Source organism: Papio anubis, chromosome 1 (assembly GCF_008728515.1).
Source record: "Papio anubis isolate 15944 chromosome 1, Panubis1.0, whole genome shotgun sequence".
Taxonomy (NCBI): Eukaryota; Metazoa; Chordata; class Mammalia; order Primates; family Cercopithecidae; genus Papio; species Papio anubis.
The window spans coordinates 135,375,437-135,380,715 of record NC_044976.1 but is presented as its reverse complement, the minus strand read 5'-3'; the positions used below and the strand labels follow the sequence as shown (position 1 = coordinate 135,380,715).

Genomic DNA, 5,279 nt, shown 5'->3' with positions numbered 1-5,279 from the left:
CAAAGCCTTGGTAAAATAGCCAGTTTTTCCAATTGTGTCCTGTTGACAAACAAAAATGATTCTTTTTTTTTTAATTTAAATTTAAATTTAAATTTTTATTTTTTTGAGATGGTGTTTCACTTTTGTCACTCAGGATGGAGTGCAATGGAGCGATTTCGGCTCACTGCAACCTCTGCCTCCCAGGTTCAAGCAATTTTTCTACCGCAGCCTCCCAAGCAGCTGGGACCACTGATGTTCGCCACCATGCCCAGCTAATTTTTTCTGTGTTTTTAGTAGAGACAGGATTTCACCATGCTGGCCAGATTGGTCTCGAACTCCTGACATTGGGTAATCCACTCACCTTGGCCTCCTGAAGTGCTGGGATTATTACAAGCATAAGCCACTGTGCCCATCCCAAGAAGGCATTTTAAACAAAAATTCTGACATTTAAAAACTGAAAATATGAGCCCAGGAGCTCAAGGCTGCAATGAGCCAATACTGTACATTTGTACTCCTGCCTGGGAGACAGAGTGAGACTTGTCAGTAAGAAAAAAAAAAAAAACTGAAAATAGAAAAGAGAGCTTTTACAGTGTTGATGAACTCATCTTAGAGTGCATGATTTATAAATACGTAAATATCCATGTATACTTTCACAGTGATAACTACTGGAAAAATGAGAATGTTAAAAAAGCCAATCTAAACAAAGTCCTTCTAATTCTACCTGCCTCTTTACGTTGGTAATACCAGGAGTCTTAAGAGAGCTGCTGTGGTCTATGTCACATTCATCCCAGCCTCCTTTCTAATCCTGTAGCTGATGAGAAAAATGTGATAAATCCTCTGGCTTAGCTTTGATGTTTTTTCATTAATTCACTTCTGGTAACAAATTGTGGCAGGTCTTCCACTTTCATCCCACCAGCCATTTCCATCACCTTCTAAAAGGGCTTTATTGTAACTGCAGCCCAGGAAGAGGTGGTTGGCCCAGACCATGGAGAGGGACAGCAGCTGGTCCAGGCAGCCACCACCATTGGGTGGGTCATGGTAGTCGGGCAGGTGGAGCAGGATGAATTCCATGAGGGCCTTCCATTGCTTCTCACTCTCTAAGTAGGAGCGAAACTGTTCCATGAAGTTGGCTGCCTGCTGTACCCCTGAGACCAAGTCCTCCACCGCGGCAGGGCCTCGCCACCAATCATGGTGCCCACCATGCCAAGGACTGGATAGCCTGCCGCCATCAGAAAAATGGATTTTTATTGCACTGATGCAAACAGCTATATTGCCATAAGTTAAGAGTACTCACAAATAGTTTCCAAATTCTAGAGGAACCAGGCAGAGAAAAATAAACATCCTCCAAATTTTGTAAATAGTTTAAAACAATTTTCCTTGACTCTGAAAAACAAAACAAGGATCAGCAATATTCCAAACAAAAGTCAAAAAGTTTGCTTTCACTTTCTGAATGCAGTCCACTTAGTTAATTCTTGTTTTGCTTGATATTTGTGAACATGTTAGTTCTTTATGAGTCCTGTACATTCTTTCTCTATTCCAATGTTACAACCTTCAAAGCTATTAAAAACTTGCATTTGAGAGCACCTGTTAAAGTCCTTAATATAGCTTGATTATAAACCGTCTTTTGAGAAGGAACAAAACAAGACAACAATTATCTGCCAATGGCAAAATTCCCGGCTAGTTACAGTTAAAAACAAGACTGACAAAGTTTATTTCCGTGGTTTACAATAACTTTACCCTTAATTATGATTGATAGCACATACTTAGACATTAGCATTTTAGAAATCCCATACAATTTTGGAACATATATTAGTATTATTCACCAAAATATAACTTAAAGAAGATTGGAAATCATTTTGGCAATCTAATGTGACTAAACATGTCAAATAATCCTGTTTACCTCTTTTCTGAATGTTTCAGGGGCCCTCTGAACCATCCAAAATCCAGGCATCAGGAAGGACAATTTCCAGATTGTCATAAGTTATTTTGCCAAAATGATGACTCAAAAGGCAAACACCTTTCATTAGCCTTTACTATGACATGAAAGTTCTGTTCAAAGCCAAATTTTACCCTTGCTTTAGTTTGTTAATGTTAACCTCAATTAGTTAAAATGAAAGCAATTTGACCAGGAGGTGAAGTCTTTACAAACCTTTTATGACCCTTTTACTAAACAGCAGATTAGTGTCTTAAGACCTCCTTGCTATGCTTTTATTTCAATGCTCAATTTATGAAAAGATCATATAGATACTATGGGAGAAAACAGTGTAGTGCTTCTACCACGTGTTTCATTATAAGGCAACCCAAAGCCAATTGGCTTATTTTGTAATCAGCCCATCCCTGATGACCGTCTCATCTCCCAGTGAGGGGTGGGCATGTTTCCTTATCTTCCAGGTGGCCAAGAGCATGCTTCTCTCATTTATAACTACTATTAGCCATAGGTTACAGTGCATTTTCTACCTAGTTATTACACACCAAAGCTCTCATAATGTGAAGTAATTTCTGATACCCCCAAACTCAAAACCATCAGTGCAAAACAGAACAGAGCCTTCGATTTTGAGAGAGATCCTTTTAAATCCTGGGGTTTCATGAGGAAAACAGAGGTTTTTTCCCCAAATGGGGTCTGTGGTGCCTCCTCTGTTTTTCCTAAGGAGTCCCATGCTACCAGAAGTTATCTTAGGGCCTCTCATGCATGCCTTAAGAGTGGTAAGACAAAAAAAAAAAAAAAAAAAAATGGAGAAAAATCATTCAGTCGACTGAGAAGAAAAGAGCCTTTTTCCAGAAAAACAAGATCGAAGAAGAGAAAAACATAAAGGCCTTTTAAATATACCTGTAACTTGAATATCCACTTTTAATTAAACTGACCACTCTTTAAGAAAATCCTTTTAAGTTCCCTTGTTACTTGACTTGAGCCACACCAAGCAGTTAAGATTTTCAGCTTCTGAACTTTACAAAAAATAACCATACAAGTGAAACCAACAAGCCTTTATCGGGTTATGACTTAACGGCGAGTGTACAAGGTATTTTTAAAGGAGTGATAGGCAGCTTTTGAAACTGTTATTGCAAAATTGTGACTGAGACAGTGAAAGAGATTTGACCCAAACAGCTCCATTTTGTCTCTAGCCCTCAAGTTCTCCTTGCCCATCCCTGGGCGTAGGCTGAACCAGCTTTGGGAGGAGCCAGGTTTACAGTCTATAGTCTAAAACAAAGACGGTAACAGCCACTTCCCAAGGTATACTTTCCTCTTGCCTGGGGACCAGGCCAAGAAACTAGCCACAGGATTAGAAACCGTGGCCCAGGAGCCATGCAGCTGAAGGCTACAAGATTTTGACCCTCCCTAAACTGCTCTCAAGATCAATGCTTAAGATATTTTGTAAACCCTGCCCTTGAAGGATTAGCTGGAGTCATCCAGATTGACAAACTGGCTTGTTTGATTTTTGTGGCCTTCACTCAGGAACTGACTTAGCACAAGAAGACAGTCACCATTGTAAAATGGCAGAGACTAAAACAAAGTATTGCCACGTGGTTACAGGTCATGTTCCCAAGGACATGAAACAAGATGGAGGCCTGTAGCTAAGATTGTTACTGACAGTTTTGTTGGGCTGGCTTGAACAGCAGGCTTATGGGGTCTTGGGCATGCATCCTAATCTAAGATACTCCTTCTTTGACAGAACCATACGGAAAGACATGCAAAGCACACCAGATTGTTTACGGCTTAAGATCAACTTCACAAATCCTTTTTCATTAATTATAAATTTACAGAGAATATAAGCAATAATCCTTATTATTCCTTTTACTGGTTTGCACAGGGAGAGAGAAGTCAAAAGCCCAACTGGTAAGAAATGTTTACCCTTTTGCTGGCATATCAGGCTTCTGGGTTCCCTTCCCCTTAGCTCAACTCTAAGCCAAACATTTTAAGGTTTGGAAAATTAACTTTCCCGAGGTTGGAAGAACATTACAAAAGAGATAGAAGCCATTTTAAACCACAAAAGAAGGAAAAACACTACAGAAAGGAATTCCAATTAGGATTCTCAAGAGGTATTGCCTCTCTTCCTGTTGGGAATGGGGTTTCCCCTATTTCTTTGCCTTCCCTATTTTTTCTTTTCTTTAACCCTTTTGGACTATTATAGGAGATATATTGTTTATCTCCAGAATTCTCTTCTGCTTGCAGAGCTGCCTGTTTTAGCTGCAGTGAGGGTTTGACTTACCGCAACATAACATCCCTCCGTGTGAGGTCAAATATCTGAGTGAAATGTTGGAAAGCTTCTATATACCTATCAGGGTCATCAGAAAATTGGCTTTAGTTTCCCTTTACTTGCCTAAGGTCCCGCAATGAGAAGGGAATTTGAAGGGCCCCAAATAAGGAGGACTGTCAGATGATTTCCCTGAAAGCTACTGTTTTTAATTTTGGGGAACTACTTTCCCTGGACCTGCCCAATGTGTTGCTAAAACAGCTGAGTCGATCTTACAACGCTTGCAGAGGTTTAGTAGAAATGCTATGCTCTTGTGCAGAATAAAATGAGTTGTTTTCTTTAAAGTTCTGAGGTTAAGGAAGTTCCAGTGTTTCAGAGTGCACTCCAGAGGGGTGCAAGCTGAAGATAATTTATTATCCATTTAGAAAAAGAAGTGAAAATAAAAGCATCCTCTTAGTCTCCTTCCTTTCCACATGACCCAGAGTAGAGGAGAAGACGGGGAGCGTCTTCCGAATGTCTTACCTACTCAGTTTCTGGATTCTGGAACTTTTAAAAATATGCCCCCACCATGGTTGTAGGCGTGGTCCTCCAAGTCATGGAACCAATGAACTAAGTGATGGGGCTAACCACGTGTACCCACGCAGCCTTAGTTTATCTGCCTTGTGTGATTTCCCTTTGCATTCCTAGAACCCATGTGATTTGCCTGGCTTCCTCCAGAGAGACTGTGCTGCCTTTGGGCAACACTCCTTTAACAGAGGCAATGTGCTAGATTGCCTGCTATTACAGCCCGTGCTAAAGCACTTACCCTTAAAACAGTTCTGGTTAACTTCTGAACTTAAAATTCCCTTGCTAATTAAGTACTATCTTAATCCGAGACAAAATAGATGCCTTAAAACAACGTAGGAATCAAATGGCCGTTTTCCCACTGATGGGACAATATGGGGACTAAAATCTGGCTGCCAAAGACGTTTTACTCGTAACTGTTAAAAGCAGAAACTTCCCATTTTCGGAAGAGGCCTAGAACCTGATTTCTACTATGTGGCTTAAAAATACCATGTGCTCGCCAGAGAAAACGTAGGGAGAGTTACTGAGTTACTGCCTGCCACGATT

The 5,279-nt window shown here is 40.4% G+C and overlaps 1 pseudogene; it reads right to left on the bottom strand.

The window, feature by feature from the left end:
- Positions 1–483: 483 nt before the first annotated feature.
- LOC101007252 lies at positions 484–1,299 on the bottom strand (annotated as a pseudogene).
- Between the last annotated feature and the right edge of the window lie 3,980 nt (positions 1,300–5,279).